The sequence below is a fragment of the Siniperca chuatsi genome, linkage group LG21 (assembly GCF_020085105.1).
Source record: "Siniperca chuatsi isolate FFG_IHB_CAS linkage group LG21, ASM2008510v1, whole genome shotgun sequence".
Taxonomy (NCBI): Eukaryota; Metazoa; Chordata; class Actinopteri; order Centrarchiformes; family Sinipercidae; genus Siniperca; species Siniperca chuatsi.
In genome coordinates, this window is record NC_058062.1 from 8223457 (window position 1) to 8244752 (window position 21296).

A 21296-nucleotide genomic window follows, 5' to 3' on the forward strand; every position below is an offset into this window, starting at 1 on the left:
TCTTAGCCAGACATGCCATATATTGTTATTTTCACCATAAGTTGGGCTGCTCAGAAATGCCATCAATTTGCATGTGAGTTATTTTAGTTAGTATTATACATGTTTTACGACAGTTTTTATGAAAAAAAAGTTTTATGCAATTTAAGATTGTTTACACAGGACAAATATGAATGAATGGCGGAGAGTGTCAGTGTTCCAGGAATATAAGAACCATGTTAATGGGACATTCTGAGCTTTAGTAATGCCAAAAATATATTGATAGTGTAATACCAAAAAAAAGTATTGTGTCACTCCTATTAATATTGTTAGTCTTACCTTTGTCTTACACTGTACTTTTGGAACTACAGTTCCCATAATGGTTTGGGGAACGTAAACAGGAAGTATAATGTCACCATGGATTCAATTAGATACGCTATGGGATGCAACCTTTTTAGCCTATATTTGTTTACGTTTTGGCAAATTACCATTAAAAGTATGCCAAATCAGCTATTAGCAGTTCTTGTTTGCAATGTAACCATGGGAAGAGACCAGAGAGAGCTATCAGTGGATTACGTTGATACTGAAGATGTAGAAGATGAAGATGAAATGTGATGATTCTCCGGCAAGTTCTGGAGTTATATGGAGTGTCCTTTTTCTATGATTTTTAAATGGATTTGTGGGTGTTTCTTTGTGAGGAGATAATGATATCAGAAAATGTAAGTCACACTGAATGTAAAAATATGTGTGTCATGTCTGAGTGTTCAGATTTGACTGATTTATGACTCAGAGAAGAAGGAGTACGATTTATGACACAAACTGTGGCAGTTGTGCGCAGTTGTTTAAGGAATGTTGGTGTCAAAAACTTGAAATTAAAAACTAACAAAATGATTCATCAAATATTTTCTTTGACATGTTTTGTAATACATAACAGTGCAACATAGTCATTTGCATTGTCCTTTAATTTGATTATTTTGTATGTGATATTGCATGCATTTATACAGATATCAGAAAAATAATTTTGTGATATAGATTTCAGCCATACCACCCTGCCTTATACAGCAGTACAGTACAAAAATACATTGTCACAGTATCTATTGACAAGCCTCAGAACACAAAGTACCTCCAGTACAGTATCTGACACCTCTGTCTCTGTTTCCTCTGCAAGTCTCTCACTCTGTGCTTTTCAACTGTCTGAGTCAATAAAAACAATGTAAGAAGGTGAGTGGTCCTCCCACTTGCTGATTTAAAACCAATGCTGGTGTTTTGAGGTAAAGTAAGACACTGCAGGATATTGAGGCCCAGAGGACAAAAAAATGGAGGAGAGTGTATGTAGGCTACCAGGGGAAGTGTGATGGCTCATGTATACGCTGTGTATGCAGAGCACATTAAAAAGAGAAGAGAAGCCCGTTCTAGCTGGTCCCTCAAAGCTGCCATTGGCATTTCTCCAGTTTTGTGAGACTTGTTATGTAATTCCACAAGAGTGGAGACTTGACTATTGTTAAAACCAACACGGCTGGCAGTTCACAAAAATCCATGTGCTGAATGAAAAAAATAAAACAATAAAATCTTGTGAATGTGAACTTGTTGAGTGAGATGTAAATCCACATAAATCTTCTGTGTCTCCTTTGCAAACACAAGCAGCCATGTGCATGCGTTGAATAATGTTACAAAAATACAAGAGTGCATTGTTTTGAATGTGGGCCACACATGCATAGTAAGAGTAACAGACAAGCTGAGATTGTGAGCCATGCATAAAATATTCACACTATAATGTCTTCTTGTTCACAAAGAGAAAACATCAACATCCACTTGCAGCAAAACACTGGAATCCTTTCTTTGATTCCATATGTCATTGTGCTTTAATTTAGTGTTTACACTCCCAAGAGGTTTTATGTAGCAACAACCACAAAAATCAATGTGATGTGGTTTTGCAGCAAAAACAAGAGGGCAATATACTGCTATCACTGACTTTTGTACAATGACATCCACTGCTGGCTGTGTCCTAAAATAAGTAGTTGATCTCATTAATATGTAGAATTTAAAGCTCCAAGTTGACACAGACTAATTACTGGATACAGTGTGATTACTATTAAAAAAAGGTATCATTACATAATAATCATAATAGTGATGGGTGGGGGGGTGTGTGTGTGGAGGGGTTTGGGGGGGCATGACATGTGACAAAAAGCCCTCAGCCAGGCTGACGACATTGTGGATACATGGTACACGTCTTACACCACTGGGTCACCAGGAAGCCCCATGTGGTCAGGGCATGCATGGTTTGTGATGCATATAAAAGCAAATGAATCATGACAGGACAGTTCAGGCTGCAGCAGGCCCAGACAGCAGGCTTTATATAAAAAGATACTTGGACAAAAGAGAGCCTGTCATTTTGCTATGAAAGATGCTTAATTAAATTAGAGGATGTTTCAACTGTTCATATTGCAGGGATTGTGAAAAAAGGATAAAACAAAAAAATAATACACAGACAGAGATGATAATAAAATACATTTCAGAGGTTACCAGTTGCAATTTTTAAGCAGAGTAATTGTTTGATAGTAAATGCTGTGCTTTGTACTAGTGTGTGATAGTTTAACAAAAATGCTTAATCTTATTACAATTCCTTTCACAGGGATTACTGATGCCTTTAATTACTTCATATTAAATTTATGAAAAAAAGATGAAAACATTGAAATGATCAAAACCTTTGCCTTTCTTTTCTTTTCTCCACTGCCCAAACAGGCCCATTAAGCCCAGTAAGTCAATTTGCAGGGGTCAGTTTTCCATAATAAGTATCTGACCTCTTCAGTCTAGAAATTCTTGGCAGCGAACTTGGTTGCTCTTCATCTTTTGTTTGTGCTTCATACTATTGTTTACACCCCATAGGTGGACATATTCATGAAGCCCATATGTGACAAGGCTCTAGCCTCTTGAGTCATCTATAGTTACTCACTCTACTGTAGACTGTTGGATAAAACTGCACCTTTGCACACTTTGGAGTGTTGAGAATTTTTCTGGGAAAAAACAAAAACTTCTGATGAAAGATGGGACAAGTCACTTTATATCAGGGAGTTCATTTTCACAAAAAACTCAACTTTTAATCAGTGAAACAGAATGGGAACCAAAGTTCAAATGTCTCTCTCTTATGGGAGGTCCCTTCAAACTTTTGAGCCCTCAGACCAAACCCTGGCTGCAGTCCAAGCTGCAGGGATGACAGCCAAGATAGCCTGCAGAACGCAGCTTTTACTCACTGATGTATTCAAACACAAAGACTTTAAAAGCTTTGATGTACATGCTGGCCAGCAGTGAATGACATTAAGCTATATTTCATTTTCAACAACTGAACCATCCTGTGCTCTTTGGATGATAGAAGTTGCACAGTGTTATCAAGATTTAGGCCTCACAACACATTTTTTTCTCATTTCCATCAAGCATGTTTCACATACAGAGTGGCAATTAATGTGGTAAAGATCTCACTTATGGGATCAAAGTATGCTTTCATCCCATAAATGAGTCCACTTTAGCATGCACAAATTGCGTAGAAGTCTTACAGTACTGTTTCTTATGCAATGTTAGAAAGGTGTTGGATAAAAGATTATGGGTTAAATTGTGTAAATTGATTACCATTACTGCCAATGTTAATGTATGTTTTCTAATTATTAAGAGTACAGTGCTTGTACTTGGGCAGTCTGTTCTTTATTTTGTAGTTGTAGGCAGTACTCAAAGTCTCCTCAGTCCATCCAGAGTCATTTACACTTTATATCTTTGTAATCAGATCAGATCAACCAAATGGGAATACTGAAAATCCTTAAACAACAAGAATAATGAAAAGTGAAAGACCTAACATTTTTAATTAAAAGTACAGTGACATTGGCACTAGGCATAAGCATTTAGCTGTGCAAATCAGATTTGACAGAAAAGGATATAGTTAGTCAAGCCTGAAACTCTTATAACTGCCCAACATTCACTACAGTGTGCACTTTTCCTCATAGACATATCCACGTCCTGTGATGTGGATTTATACGCTGGTCAAGATGGATTATACTTGTTAATCAGGATCATATCTTAGAAGACTATCAAGGAAAATTAATTGAAATTTCAACCTCTTTTATGCTGTGATTAATGTAATCATAATAAACCTAATTTTTACATTGCATGCTGTATTGAGGGGTTGTCTCACACACGTTTCCAGGAAAACTATTTATTCCCATTACTGAAATGAATGATGCTATTACTAAAATGCATAATTAATGTTGGAAAGTTGATTTATTATTGATAAATGGAAAAACCTTGTAGCTCCCACATGAATAAGGCTAGTTGCTCAACTCAAATTCATATATATAGTATTATTACAATTAAACTAATCATCATAGTAACAGTTCAGTTTGATGTGCAAGATCTAGTCGAAAAAACGCTTTTCATCATTTGCAATAAAAAAAAACACTTGAAACAAGTTTATCATCTTGTTATGACTGGCATTACTGTGACATAACAGATGTACCTCTTTGAAAACTTCCCTGGAGGAGGGACTGGAGGCACAACACAGAGGAATTGACAGAGGGACTATGCCTGCGGCAGATAGGAGTGAAGTCTGAGCAGGCACACCCGCAGGGCTAATAGGCACTTGGGCCCTCAAGGGAGGCCCTGTCCTCGAATAAAACATACAGTATATACTGTAGTAATATTCACTGCTCAGGCTTTTTCCTGCAGTTCATCTAGCACTCCGCTGAGCTCTCTGAGGATGTTGAAGGGCCTGAGTGGTGTTCTTCTATTTTAAAGATACAGGGAGTTATATTTGCAGTCCTTGTATTCAGAGTCTAGAACATCATACTGTAAAACTATTAGTTGAAACCCAATTGGCTACAGAGAAGACATATTTTATATTTCCCTTAAACACTTCTCATGTTCCCTGGAGGTGAGCTGATCTACAGTACTGTACTGTAATGTACTGTTTGTCTACTTTTAGAACATTTTCCTATTTCTGGCCTATCTTCTTGTAGCCTATTCTCATAGTGAGGTGTCCTCTGGATGGAGGACACCTGCGGTGGTATTCATCACTCCCAGGTCACAAGGTGCCTTCTCTTTCTGCATCAAATCACATTGACAAGAGGTTCAAGTTCCAAGCCAAGGAAAGAGGAAGAAACAGCATGCTCTTCCTTGATTGTTTATGTGCACTACTACATATTTTCTGCCTGTGCCATGCAAGGACACTGTAATTTATTAGGTGTATTTCACTGATGAAATTCCTCTACAGCTAGTGCAAGTGAGTAGAGATCTGGATACATTATATTATGAGGCGAGCACTCTGCTCCACCCTTCACTTCCTGACACCATGTGACTTTGGTATTCATCACCTGTCTGAATACTACTTTGACTACTAGAAAACCATTTGTATTTGTTCTGGTTCCTGATGTAGTAACTGTAATGAACAACTTCAGAAGGAGGCCATAAGACTCAAAACTCCTGTGACGTTAAAGTGGTCATATGCAAGATCCTTATTTTCCTACGTCACAGCAGACTACTAGAGCCAGTCAGTTTAGTCACCCACTTACATGGTAGACAATTAATTGCTTTTCCAATCGCACTTCCTCAACCAGCAAAAAATATGGAGGCTAGGACCTGTAATGATTGCTTACATTCCATTAGGATGTAGTATATAGGTTGAGCCTATACTGTACATAGGCTACAATAGAGACTATAATTTAAACTTTGACTCTGACATGCATTAGCAAAACCATGCACATGGAACCGGAAAATCACACACACATCCTAGTCAAACCATACACACACCAGCAAAAACCTCAGCAAAAGCAGCAGAAACTGCTGTTTTATAATTTTAATCATTTTATCGAGCCTCGTGATTTTGATGGTCTATCCGCTACATAATAAGTGTTATTTGTGTTTAACAACAGATGCAAACATGTTTTAGTATTTTGTTTTGTTTTTCTTTCAGGTGTATGTGGAATTTGCCAGCAGTTTTGGCAGCAGGTTGTAAATGTGAAGATTATTGGCACCTGTATTTTGCCTAAAGTGGATGGACAGAGTCTAAATTCAGACAGGTTATGGAGAGCACCCAATTTTTGATTTTTCTTACAACAGACCTCATTTTACTGAGATTTCTATGCACAGTACAAGATTAAATGAAAAATGAGTTAAAGCATAACACTCCCTTCATCCATCTCTGCTGTGCTGCTCCAACACCCGAACAGTCTTGTTTTCTAGTCTTGTATAGCATGGCTGTAATAATAATAATTTGGTTCCAACGGTCCCTGCTTCAATTTTTGATCAGTGTTACTGAATTTTACAGGCTATAACTGTGTTTTGTGACTGTTGAGACAGACCTGTGTAGGAAGATTTCATAATTAGACAGACAGGACTGTTAGATCTAAATCCAGTGGACACTGAGGCTAGTTGTGATGTTGCCTTAGCCCCTGATTGAAAAAAGGAATTCTACTTTAAAGGGTGACTTAAAAAGTTTTTGCTGATTCCCAGTGGTTGAAGTTCTCACCTTGGTTCAGTAAAAAAGTGCCCCCTGGGTGTGGTCAATACATCCTGGGTTACAGTTACAGGTTACATAATCTGCAGACACTTGTTTGACTATTTAGTCAAACTGCTGAGGAGCCAGACCTTCTCTGTTGGAACAAAAACATTTCTTTAATTGAATCGCTAAGATTGTCACTGTGCATTATATTAATTTGGGGGACAGAATTTTGTATTTCTGGGCCGCACCCATAAAAGAAAGATATCAGTGTCTTTGCATAATTTGGCTATTCAAATCTTTAAAACCTAACCCTAAGACACTTAAACCACAGAGCTAGCCTATGAGCCGCAATGGCAGAAAAACGTGACACATTTTGAATATGCAATAACCCAATGTGTGGTAAAGTCCCTTGAATATTCAGTGTTGTTGCACGCAGTAAATGGTTTTACAGGCTCAGTCAGGATGACTAGCCAATTCCTTCTGGGAGACTTGCGTCATGTGATCCATAAACTTAAACAATGTGTGTGTGAAATGGGCATTATGTCTGCCCTAACATACAAAACACTTATTGCCCAATGGGTTTGATTTATTGAGACTTCAACAGTGGAAGCACAAATCACTTCCTGTTTTGTGCAGACAAGAATCCACTGAAAGAACCTAATCTCATTCTTTTCTCCAGTTCCTGTTCAATTTACATTACACATCAAATCCCAAGAGACCCTAACTGTACCTTTTATTTATTGTGCATAGCTTCACACAGATTCCAAGTGGTCTTACTAAAGAAGTGGGAAAGCATAATTGGCACACAGGCTTTACACATAATCTCCATATTTATTTGAGGAATAACACTTCACAGGCCTGACAATCTGGCCCCCCAGATCCCTTCTCTCTCTGTGCTCTGGTCTCACAGCGGGTGATCACCAGGCAGAGCTGATTCGGCCTGAAAGGCACTGCTGTTTAATGGAGGGCGTGAGTGAAGGTGGACAGGTGGAGCGTCAGATTAATGCTGTGCATCTGGGGATAGACCACTTTTCTTGCCTGCTGTCGGCCTGGATAATAATCATTTAAAAAGGTATGTTTGCAAAAGTGTTCATACTACGAAGACATTTGTCTGTGATTTCATCAGCTGTTGGGAGAAATAAGTTATATTCACAACAATATGCTATTCATCTGGCTGTTGTTCAGATACATCAGCTCTCAGCATGGCAGTTATCCAGGTAAATATTGATATATTTCTGATTTGCTGCTGTAAGCAGCAAGAAAGCTGCCAAGAAAGGTCTTGCATCCGATCTGAATCATGATCTGTAGTATTTGGTAACAAAACTCTCAAAACTTGGCACAGTGCAACACTGACTTCATTGCTCTGGGCACACCAAATATAATGTTTTTTTTTCCAGTTGATGTGGCTCGGTTCAGTTATTGCTTTGAAAGTCCAGTGCTCTGCCTCGTTTTGTTGCTCTGCAATCAATCTTCTCTGTAAAGGACACTTTTTTTTTAAACAACTGAATTGTGTAATCAGTCACAAAGATAGAAACACAAGTGACTCAGTGGGATTCTTTACAAACACTGAGTCTTAATTAATTTATCATGTTAGTTGTTTCAAGGTCCCTCATGCAAGTCATTGTGTAAAGCACTTAAACCAAAGCCCTTCAAGACTTCATTTAGATGACTGTGTAGAAATCAGGCTCTTTGAATAATTTATCATATTAAATCCTCGGATAGTGTCAATGAACAGTAAGTCAAGTGTGTAGCGACGCTCTCCAATGTGAGTGTTATGGTACACTGTGGCCTGCTAATGGTGTGAATACTGGCACATTTTTATAAGTAGATGCTAGTATGTTTGTTCCAAGTTTGGAAGCAGTTTCTATGGCAACAATGTCCTATCTTCACTTTCTCACTGACAATCTGTAGATTTAGTCAGTTTTACTGATTAAAAATTAATTAAAACTATACAAGCATGTGAACAGCCATTGCTTGGACACATTGAAACATGTTGCACGCTTTAATCATGACAAGACGCGTGTGCTTAGGTAAGCGAAGTTGCTCGCTTGCCATAACTCGAAAGCTATACACCATTGTGACAGAAGTGCTTAAAGGCTTTTAAGTTGAGTTGTAGCGATGCATTAGAGGTATTCTGGCAGCTTGCACACTATGTAAGTCAATAGCTATCAAAAGACATTTATCTTACTTTTTTACAAAACTGACCCTTGATCCCCACAGTACAACAAACAAGGCTGTCCGCATGTTGCAAAGGCTAGATATATGGTTGATGAAATGATGCCCTTCTCAGCTGGTCTTTGAAGCAGCCACCTTCTCATTGAATGAAGTATGACTTTGTGAATCTGTACTCTGTGATATTGTAAGCTACTGGTTCCTGCAAGAAGATCAGTTGAGACCCTGATAGCTGGTAAAATGCTTCAGCTTTGCTCAAACCTCATTCACTTGAGTTCTGATTGTCCTACAATAACAGAACCATTAAAGGTCCTGAAAATTAAAAGTGGGGAATTTTAGTTTTGTTTTGCTGCCATCTTTCAGGCAGCAAAGATATATAACTTCAAAAATAACACAGATGCTTGGATTGTTGTGAGATAAAAGCCTTCTGTCACAGCAGCTGCACACTGAGTCAAGGGGCTGTTATTACTGGAAGTGGAAATGATCACCCGCAATCACTTGTGTGACATTATTCTTCATTGTGAATAAAAAGTTAATCTACATGCCACAATGTATCTCTGATAGCAATACCATACTTTGAAAATACTCCATTACAAGTAAAAGGCCTGAGCAAAATGTACGTTAAGTATCTAAAGTAAAAGTACTCATAATGCCAAAGAATGGCAGATGTTAGCGTTTTACTATCATGTTATATCATTGGATTATTATTACTGATGTGTAAGCAGCATTTTACTCTTGTAGCTGGTGGAGGTAGAACACATTTTAACTACGTTATATGCTTTTGTGTTGTTCAATTAATAACAATACTTTTTTCATCCTAAATTTTGCTTCTAAAATTTTTTTTTGTGAAGTAACTAGTGACTATTGTGATACAATGTGACTATATTGTCAAATAAATGTAGTTGAGTAAAAAGTACTGTACAATATTATCCCACTGAAATGAAGTGAAGTAGAAGTATAAAGCAGCATAAAATGTAAAATAGCAAGGACATTAAAAGTATTTTTAGTGTTTACTTATATTAAGTCATAATTTTATTAGTGAAATGTTAGAAATGTTCTCATATTGTCCTGATAGCCTAAAATGTATCAGCTGTCTGATAAGATGCCTATTGATTAAGTGAACTTTATTCTTTAAAGCCTACTTGAAAGCCATTTGTGTCTCTACATTCCTTATTAAAACATGCCCTTTCTATTACAAGCAGCAAACAAGCTGACATTAAACGCCTTAAAGAACATTAACAAGGTATTTATTGTGAAAGGGGGGATTTAAACACAATATGTTCAACACGTTAAATTTGTCATATATATCAATGCTCAGTCATCTGTGATCTATCTGTAACATGCTGAGATGTCATGACGTCATAGCATAGCTAGCTTCCTTCTCAAGTTGTTTTCTAAGAAAAGTGGTAATAATAAACATCCAAATGATGTTAATAATGTTAGCAAGTCATAAATGCAGTTACAGAGGTCCCTGCATTTCTATGAACATGTTGATCAAGGTAACCTTGTTATTTGGGTCAGTTATTTGTAAGGGTTTCCCATCAGCCATCAAGCACTCACAAGCATCGCAGTATGTCCCCTATATGGCCGCTATAGAGTTGGCTCAACAGGAAGCAATTGGCTTGCTCAAATCATCCATCAGACGTTTGTACGACAATGTGGTTGGCTGTGGGCTGAAGGAAGATTAAGGGATGACCTTCACAGAACACAAAGTGTAGATGAGTCCATGACTGATCATCTGATTGCTCCTGGCCTTCTTAGCTTTCACTTCAAATGATTGTACACTTAAAGAAATGTTGGTGATGGACAATTGGGTGTGCAGAGCAAAAACAGCTCTACAATCAATCCCCTGAGTTAAAAAGTAGAGACATTATCCAGCAACATTGAGTTCTCTGAGTGGCAGATGTCTTTGTTTGTTTTTGAACGGTGAAAGGATAATTCTGACATAATTGTGGTTTTTATAATTTCGTGTAGTTCATGCCCTTTTCACGTCACTGCAGAGTGTTTTCCAGTGGTTTGGTCACATTATGACACACTTGCTATTTTTCCTTTTATCATAGTTCTTTTTCAGAGTAAATAGTTGAAAACAGTCTCCGGATCAGAGGCGGGGCCAGTGGGGTGGACTCTGATTGGCCATCATTGGTGCCCCCCCCCTACCAGAGTAAGAAGGTGATAGGTAGTTGGCTTGGTGATATCAGAACATCTGTATGAAGTGACTGGTTAACATTTCTTGTTATAAAGTCAATCAAACAACCACAAAGAGATGCAAAACAACCACAAAGAGACACAAAACGACCACAAAATGATGCAAAACAACTACAGAGCGATGCAAAAATGTTTTTTTGTGAGTTCGGGGGTCTTGCCTAGGAGATGTGTGTGTGGGGGGGGCTTTTACTTGTGTGTGTCCAAGGGCTCATTGTCTCATCTGTCCATGGCTGTAGACTCTCTCAAGTTACAAATAGCAGCTATTATTGTGAAGAGCCAGGGTTTTGAATTTGAGTCTTAACACATTTTTACCAATTTCCCAAATGTGCCTTCTAAACCTGCACCTGCTCCAGATGTTGGGAGTTAGCCTACTACAACTAAAGAAAAGTGCAGCAACTTTAAGCTGTAATGGTGTAAAACCAAGCTATATTGCCTGCTCATTTTACAGACTATAGCAGACAGTCTAGTCTAGTCAAACAAACCAAAAATTGAGTTTATTGTTGTTGGCTTGAATAGATTGTGATTGACAGGAGGCCTTTCTAACATAATCACCAACATCCTTAGCTGTTGGTTGAATGACTCATTTTGGAGACAAAGATACAGAAATGGGACACATACCTGGAAGGAGAGTGACTGTTTACAAGCAGAAAACAGAAGTAAAATGCCCTCTTCATGTCTCCTCTTTGCTCTCATGTTGTGTGTGAATTAATATGAAACAGTGAACAGTGTGAGCTTCTTACTTAAAGAAATTAGTTACCTTTACTAATTGAATTAGAAGTCATTTTCTTTGCATTAGAAGTTAAATGAATGACTGGGTGGGCAAAATCGATCTGAAAAAATCTTATTGTGGTGCATGCAAGGATAAACTATGAATTAACATTAAAAGGATGAAAATGTAAAAGAAAAATAATGCCATTTAACAGTATTTGGAGGTATTGGATATTTGCTAAGCAGAGGCGGAGGAATAGCTGATGGCACTACAAGTCTTCATCAAAGAGTGAAGGATAGAAATACTGAGGGTCAAAGCATTTAAGACCCACACTATTGCATGCTGGCAATGTTGAAGAGAGAGAAAAAGAACACATTCAGTGCTTTATATTTGCAAATGTTTGCAGAAGTCATTGAACAGGTTCATTTGCTCAGTGCATCATTAGTATACTGGGGTTACTTAACATTCATAGGGAAGAGGGAAGTGTATTGATTATAATGATGTGACTTTTGGCACCTATTGACCTCAAAGAATTTTCTCACCGTTTGATGAAAAGCATTTGCCTTCAGTGTGGCATGTGGGAGCAGCTTTATTCATGGAGCATCTGTCATCTTTAAAGGCTATTGGTTTACATTTCATAATTGGTAGGAAACTACAAACTGCCTAATCATGCTGCATTACCAATCAGGGATCTAATCAGCTACATCTTCTAACACTATTTGTAACTGCACTGAAATCTAATATAATTATCTAAACAAAAGATGTGCAGCTTGCAACGAGACACAAGTCTGCTGTATAAAATGGCTTTAATATGATAGACTGACAGCTCACAATCTTAAATATATTTTCTCCTTTAGTGGACTTTGAGTGGCTTGGACTTTGCAGACCTACTCCTTGGTTTTTATATTTCCCCAAGGAACCAATTAATGTGATTGGTGTCCTGTCTTTTCAGTGAGAGAGAGAGAGTGTGTGTGTATTAGAGTGTATTTGTGTGTGCTTTGCAAGCACATGTCTGCCCAATTTGTGTGTCTTCTCAGAGATAGAGTACCAGGACTTCCTTAAAGTAGTTGTTAGTCATTAAAATGATATATAGTAAATAGAGTACTATACTGATCATTTTTATGACCCTTAAGATGTTACTAAGCTCTAATCTATATTAAAATATAAAAACAGCATTTCCACTCAATATAATCAGCTGCATCCAAGAAACGAAAAGTACATCATCATGGCACATTGTCATATTTGTTCATTCACACCTTACGGCACGTTCACACCTAGCTTGTTTGATTTAATTCATAAGAACCATTCAACATTTTATCCTTTAGTTTGGTTTGCTTAAGCAGGTGAGATCAGTGCCATTCAAACCACAAAAAACTGCATCAAGAATGCATAAAAAATACAGACCTCTTAGGTGCTGCTACTTTGTGTAGAGAACTCAATTGACAGAACACTGGATTATGATTTATCAATTCCCTCATCAAGCTGCAATATAAAATGTGTTGACCCTTTATTTTTATAGCGTCCCATCTATGATCGATGAAGAGCAGTTGCAGTCTGGACTATACAGTGTATGAGACTAATTATCATATCAAATTATTCATTTATCATCTCTTTGTCTGTCTGACTACCACAGAAGGTAAAGTCTTTTGAGCACAGTCACCAGACCACACTTTGTTTTGAACCTTTTCTCACATAATTTGGACCAAAGAATATGAATAATTGACATAATCGCAACACACATAAGTACTTTAATGATAGCTAAATATGGCCTTTATAACTGCTATTACTTTATGATTGACACTGTACAGTATGCTGATGTTTGACAGAGTCATTTTATTTAAAGTCAAAACAAGAATCAATGGCCCACATGGCAAGTGATTTGCAGTAAAAACAATGATTTTATCGTAGTATGTAAAAGAATTTACATGGGAGAAATTAGGAAAACATTAGGAGAAAAAAAGCAAAACAACACAGCACACACTGACTTTTAAGAAACTGGGCTTAGCAATTAATTATTTACCACACTCCATGTCATGAACCTAGTCTTTTGGAGTTTTGTTTTAGCCATGCAAATACATATAGTGCATATATTAATGTAAATACAATTTGACAGGCTTTTAAAACTGATGTGGCATGGCCTTTTGTGTGTGTGTTTATGTACAGGGTATTGGCTTGTGCTGTGTACAATGCACGGAGGAAATATGTTGTATACTGGCACCAGAGAGTTCTGACAGCTCTATATATTGTGAACCAGCTCCATGTTTGAATGCAGAGTATCTACTGACTCTACTTTGGTGAGTTTTAATATTAAAAGTTCCACTGCCTGCCCCCCTGCTCTTGGTCTATAATGAAAAGGTGACCCACACACCATAAGGCACAGCACATTCTTCTATATTCATCATTGTTTGCATTATCTGATGTTACAAAAAACATGAATTTAGCGAAGGCGATCAGGGACATCACACAAAAATCCTGCTTCTGAAGTGATCTTTGACAGAACTGTTATGTATTACCAGCTTTAATGGGCTCTCATGTACAGGATATTCATCAAGCAGAGCAGGTGCCTGCAGATACACTGCCATGGTGTTTTGCATCCCAGCATCTAATTACTTTGCAGAGAAGATGGCAAGGAAGAGACAGAGCAATGTTCAATACGCCTCACTCTGCCATTTCGTGATGCTTGTTTACTAAAGGGTTTCATCTATCATAAGGCAGCCAGCAGGTGGCTGGGGAAACTACACAGAACCGTTTCTGGCACTCTCGGGTGGATTAATTTTTCTGCACTCCTAAATTAATTATGACTGATTCACACCCTCGAGTGAATCCCTACATCTATGGCTTGATCCCCACAATCTGTCAATGGTACAGTAGCTCATTCCACCTTGACTGTTTCCAGCTTTCTTCGCATGTACTCCTTAGCTCTGTGGGCTGATCAGTTGTCAGGGAATATGTAAAAATCACCAAAAATAGCAGTCATCTGATTTTGAATCCTGAACTGTAATCAGCACATAAGATGCTTGTAAGTAGAAGAAATGAAGGTACCCAGCGATAATGGTTACACCTGCCATGTTTGAAACGCGCCTGGAATCCAAAGGGCCATCGCTGCCACTTTCAATAAATCCCACTAAGTAAACTCAAATACATTTTTTCCTGAGATGAGGCCCGGTCACAGCTCTGTGAACGCAATGTGTAGTCAATGACTCATGAGCTGCTGATTCAAGGTGAAGTTTGCTAATGTTTTTTGCATGTTTTCTATGAGATATCATCTTAACAAAGGTGCATCTTTATTTTGCACAGGCTAAAATGTGCCCAAGGGCAGCTGCATTTAAGGAGCAGCAGTTTTTGTATTTTCAACCTTATCTGCTAGTTACAGCCTTTATTAGATATTAGAAATTCTCAACCAATTGCCTTCCTTTCCTGAATGTTAAGTTGCTATCAATAACATTTCTTTTTCATGTCTGTTGTCCTGAGGCACAACTCTGACAGTGTCATTGATCGTCCTGTCCTTCACAACAAAGAACTGTTCACAAGTCTTGCCACTGCAAAAACTGAATTTGAAATGCTGACCAATGAAGGTTAACATTTTCTATTTTAGGAGCCAAAGTTCTTTCGTATTACAATTTAATGATATACTCTATCAGTTCTGTGAAATGTTACATAATTTAACATTCTTATTTAGACTGCAATCCTGGTTGATTTGGTGACCTGTGGTTACTAGTGGTAACAGTAAGTGCAGTTTAATACTACAGCAAACACTCCTCGAGCAGCTAATTTTTCTGAAGTATAACAGAAGAACAAGTGGTGTATTTCCTGTGAGTTCCTCGCAATAAAAGCCACCCCATGTTTTACCTGTTCAATGCTTTTAATGTGAAACAGTGGCAGTAACTTAAATCAACTCTGATATGGCTTAATCAATTAAGCATCAATGAGACAACATTAAAAACAGTAAGGCTGGATCACATGCATGCATTGTTTCCTGTGAATCCCACGTGAAGGCAATTTGAATCCAGCACAGGAATGGCAGACTCCTCCACTAACAGTGAAAACGTATATATAGAGAGGTAATTTATCGTTTCTGTCAGAACCAGCTAGAGGACACATCGCTCCCTGGGCTGCGTCCACATCATTTCAATGCAAGCCCCCACTGCACACTACCCTGATCATTAGTGACTTCGTCATAAGACAGCAAAAATTATGGCTAAGAAACTTTTTGCTGCTGTGGAAAATAACACTAGCTTTGAAACCTTCGAATCTGGTTTTCGTCAGCATCACAGCACAGAGACTGCCCTTCTTAAAGTCACTATTTACCTTTTAATGACCAATGATGCTGGCATGTGTTCCATTCTCGTACTGCTTGATTTGAGTACTGCTTTTGATACTATTGATCATGGTATTTTATTGGACAGATTGAGGAAATGGGTGGGCACTGTATTGAGTTGGATCAAATCTTATCTTTCAGACAGAAAATTTTGTGCGTCCATTAACAACCACAGGTCGTCATTTGCTACTGTCAAGTATGGGGTACCTCAAGGGTCAATTTTGGGACCAATTTTATTCTCTCTTTATATGCTCTCCCTAGGTAATATAATTCATAGACATGGTGTTTCCTTTCACTGTTATGCTGACGGCACACAGCTGTACGTATGCTGCGTTCTTTACAGGGGTGCCTAGTAGATGTAAGAAACTGGATGTCAAATAACTTTCTTCAGTTGAACTCAGCCAAAACAGAAATTATTGTCATTATTATTGTCTCCAGTAACACAAACAGCCAAATACTGCCATCTACTGGGTACCTGTCTGAGTCCATAAAGCCTGTTGCTAGAAATCTTGGCGTCTTGTTATACTGTAATTTAAGCTTTGAGCAGCACATTTTAAGATGCTTTTAATTACTTACAAGTCAGTTAATGGTCTGACTCCTCAGTATATCTCATATCTTTTATCACCCATACGACCCTCCTCGCACCTTGAGATCCTCTGGCAGGGGCCTTTTATGTTTTCCAGACTCTCGGCTGAAGACTAAGGGGGACAAAGCTTTTGAAATAAGAGCCCAGAGACTCTGGAACTCCCTGCCCGAGGAAATACGTCAGTGGCTTCTTTTAAATCTAATCTAAAAAATACAAACCATAAATAGTATTAAAAGCTACGTTTGATTTAATTGAAATTTTAAAGATTATAACTAGAATGTACGTTTGGTTCAATGTAACTATAACTAAACTACTGTAAATGGACTTTTGCCTGTTCAAACAGCATCCAATCCAGACATTAATTGAAGAAGAATTTTTTCCTTCTTTTCTTTTGTTTTCCTTCTGTGGCAAATTTCATGGCCTTACAATTCTTCACTACTGAGGAAAAAGAGCTCATTCTTCCTTTTATAAAAAAGCAGAGTGTCACATGGGACACTTGAGACTGAGGTGGTGCAACAACTCTTGTAAAATGGCAGACACACTACTCACAGCACAGGAAGTTGCTGTTTGAATTTTACGGTTGTGGAGAGCTATGGAAGTGAAATATGCCATGCTGTTGTACCATATGTTTCACAGCTCTGTCTACAAACCCTGACTGGTCCCTTTGATTATACTTTACACATTGTTAAACATATAACCAGAGCAACGCTGCTTGAACATGCAGTCGGCCAAGCCTTGGTAACTTTTCTACAACATGACGTCAATGTGAAAAACTAACCATTTTTACATTGCATGTATAATATTTTTGCTGTTTTTCTACTGATGCTTTCAATGTTCAGTAAACTGCATCTTTATCATCACAATGGGAGGCATCACTAGACCATAGCACACACACATAAAAACACCCACATCATCAGTGCTATATATTATCGACTATCAACAGAATCAGCAATAATGAAAAATAAAAAGATGATTATATGGCCTTTTTCACGCTTATAGTTCACAAGCAACAGGAAACATGGGAAGAGATACAGGGGAATGACATCTGGTGACATCAAGTACCCAAATAGACTCAAACTGGGGATGCCACAGTTCCATGCCTTTGTACACACCTCTCCATGGCACTCCATAAATATTTGTGTACACTCACAGTACAAAATGACTTGCCTCTAAAATCTTTCTTAGTTCAAAGAATGGGTTTTATATCAGACTAACTTGGTAAGAAGAGTTCAAGTCGTCCACAGTATAGAGCCGTGGAAAACTGTAATGTGCGCTGCCATTTCCATTTAGAAAGGTTGGACACATTTCCAAAACCGCTGTCCCCCTAGGATATCTGTCTCTCTCAAACAGCAATTTATCGAACAGGGCAGCCTCGTCTTTTCCACTCCTCACCGTCATGAGAAGCTGTAATTCTCTCTCAGTATCCTCAGCACGATCTCCCTCTCTCTCCTCCACAATGAACCAAGCTAAGGCAACTTGCATACAAAATAGCTGACTCAATCATCCAGCTGCATAATCAAGATAAGGGAGATGGGGACAGGAAAAGGGAGATGTGAAGGCTAATGCAAGAGACAGCATTAGCAACAGTAGCAAAACGTAGATGTTTTGAAACAGTCATAACTCTAGACATTAAAAGTTGGAGTAAGATTCCCACTGATGGTAAAGGCTAAGCTGAGGCTGATCTTCTGTATGAAATGACTGGAACGAGGGAAACCACTGACAGTTAATACAATGCCTGCAGTTCAGTGGCATAAAACAGATTATTTAAGCTTTGTATCTTACATGCTTTCCTGGCTTTAAATGTCACTAGGACAGTAACACATTATTTAACCAGAACAGAGATGATACAGCACTCCTACACCTATGTCCATAATGCAGCTGAGTGGAAAGCCAGAGATTTGTTCCTATAGGCCTGTCATTTCTTTGGTCATTATGTGACCACAAGTGTAGGTTATATTAAACCTGGAATTGTTTCAGCATTTTTTTAACCCCTATGCTTCGGACTACAGATCCCCACCACCACCAACTCCGCCTCTGACAGAGAATTCAGGGAGTCTTCATTTGTGTTAAAGACTTAAGAGCTGGCTTAACATATTTAGAAATTAGGCCTATGCTGACTAAAATAAAGAAATCAATCCAGATCAGAATCCTACCATTTGTCATGACTTAATGCAGGGTTTTCTATGATATAGATCTGTGTGAGCTTTAGGTGCAGATTTGTCATTTTTTGACAGTGGCGTAGGCTGAGTAGGCCTAATATTGTGGCAGGAAAGCTTTTTTATTAATTTATGTTAATAGATAAACAGATAAAGTATATGCTAAGCCTTCACATTAGCATGAGTTCTCACTCAGGTGTGAATAGAATCAGTTTCTTTGTGTGAATCTCTTAAATAAAGTTGAGCCTTTACCGGTTAAGTAAAGCGGCCGGGGAGCTGTCCGTGGTGCTGAAGCGACACCTCAAGCGGGCGGTGTTACTGGAGGTTCACCCTTGCAAAGTACCTACTACTTTCACTGGAGCTGTATCAGGTTTACAGAGCAATTGCAAATCTACTGTATCAAATGCACCACTATTCAAGTAAATTACTATTCCGATTTAAAACTTAAAAAAGAAACTTTGCAACACACATGAATCGCAGTCAAGGCAAAAAAGTGCCTCCATGTCCCGTCCACAAAACATGTAAGCTTGCAAATATCTCTCAGAAATGAACGCAAAATGCGCCGAGTTCGGCACGTTGGCAAGTTTAACTGTGCATTTTGCAAGGTGTGTATGCACTTAACTGTAAAAGAAGAGTTACTGTTTTTAATCTGCACACAACAGCCGAACGATACCATTCAAATACTAACACCAAGATTCTTTAAAGCATTCCATTTCAACCTTGAAGATTTACCGCTACCCGATGTCAATTCAAAAGACACAAAGTGCAGTATGTTGTCTGTAAACTCTGCGATATTGAAGTGTAAAATCTAGCAACACTGTAACAGCTTACCTGCTTGACGATCGTGGAGCAGGAGCCTCTTCCCCATACAAAGCTGGCAGCTTACTGTATGTCACCACGAACACAAGACATTTTCAGAGAGACATTAGATGTTTCTTTTAGATAATAAAAATAAAAAAGAATCCCAGTTTTCTGTTGTCGGGTTGAAGACGCTCAAAGCAGCGACTGACTGCGTCAAGGGAGAGTCTCGAAGATCCGTTTAGCGGTGAGTGATTTAATTCAGGGCTGAGCTCCTCTCCCCGCTCGCCTTTATGTATGCTGAACAGACCCGGAGCCCTGCTTGGGTTTTCTATTACACCGAGAGCTGACACCGGCGTTTAACCACAATCAAAGGAGGCGGGTAGTAGCCTACTATATCAGTTGGGAAACTGTGGGGAATAAGTGCGAGAGGAGCTCGTGTTGATCCTCCAGTCTAGTCGAGGCAAAGTTTAAATCTCATAATAAGATTGTTTGTCACCGCGAGGCTATAAATGGTGGCGGGTTCATCACGGATGCCGGGAGGGTTATGGCAACTCTTCCTGCTGAAGGGAAAACGCATGATAGCCGGTGGATTATAAAAAGTGAATGCAGTTTGAAGTTAATGAAGACAGTCGGACTGAAAAGTATCAGCTATACGTCACATGAGCTGTAGGGCTTGAGCAGCCTATCTATGAGCAAACTTTTCCTCCTTTTTTCTCTGAGTATGGGCTGCACTACCGCGCTGGTAATGGTTTTGAATTGCTCAATTTCACAGTCTGGTTGGGGGCATGTTTAATTTGGTATTGCATGAAAGGAGATATTTTTTTCCCACACAAAGGTCCATTGGTCTTACCAGCAGGGGGCCCTTTAATAATCAAAAGAAGTGCTTAATATGTATATAATTTAATACTATTTGGTGACTGTGGTTCCTAAAAAATTTAATGTGAAGGAGCTTGACTGTGTCTGAAAATCTGGGGTCTTTCTATTGTATTCCGTTTAATATCCCCTGACAAATTTTGTAATATTAACATGGACCTAATGGTCTGTAATATTTGTACATCCTTCTAAATTCATAGGATTACAGGCTCTGTGTGTCATGACAGTGCACAGGCACACAAATGTAAATGGAAACCATTAAGGAGTCCCCAGTAAAAACTGCCACATTGTGATGGCAGTGGTCTGTAAATTTCAGGGTTAAATGGGGGGGGGGCAGAGAAAGGGAGAAGCCAGGGCAGCTATTGAAGTGGTCATACTTCACTAAAGAGGCCACGCCTTGGTCCCTGTGATAATAAATCAATACATATCAATGATAAATTATTGAATACAAGAACCTGCAGAATACAAATTCCCACCCATATGGACCTGCACCCACGCAGTGTGATGTCGGATGGTGCTTACAAGAACTAGGAGAGGATATTAACGTGTTTAAATGCTGGTATATTTGTATTTGTGGATGCCCAACAGTTTCTTTACCCTTCCTTTGGGTTCACACACAAACAAAATCCAAATTATGCAAAGGACGATATATAGATGTGATCACAACATGGTCAAACCTGCGGTGGAAGTTATTGGATACTTGACTGAATAGGGTCAATGCAAAAGGAGCTGAAAAAATATAGAAAACAGAAGGAAATATTACATTTCCCTGCTAAGATATAGCTGTGACAAAAATCTGATCTGTGCCTCAAGGGTTAAACCCACATTGTCTATCCCTGTGTAAATGCAGTCCCAGATTTAATTTATGGAGAGTGCAGCCTGATGTCCTCTGTAATGACGTAGTCTAGGGGATGACCCGAGCAAGTCGGGAAACGGCAGCAAGGCTGCAGATGCTCTTCTCTGAGAGGGAGCAAGTGGTTGTGTGAGGACTTGGCACAGATGCTGCAATGTCTTGTCTC

General features: G+C 38.6%; 1 protein-coding gene across 1 annotated transcript in view; it reads right to left on the reverse strand.

Moving 5' to 3' along the window:
- Positions 1–20142, reverse strand: part of elfn1a (extracellular leucine-rich repeat and fibronectin type III domain containing 1a) — a 75934-nt gene extending 55792 nt beyond the window's left edge. Inside the window, exon 1 of the mRNA XM_044180241.1 lies at positions 19435–20142. The gene's annotated coding sequence lies outside the window, so the exon portion shown is untranslated. The remainder of the gene's footprint in view (positions 1–19434) is intronic.
- Positions 20143–21296: the final 1154 nt, after the last annotated feature.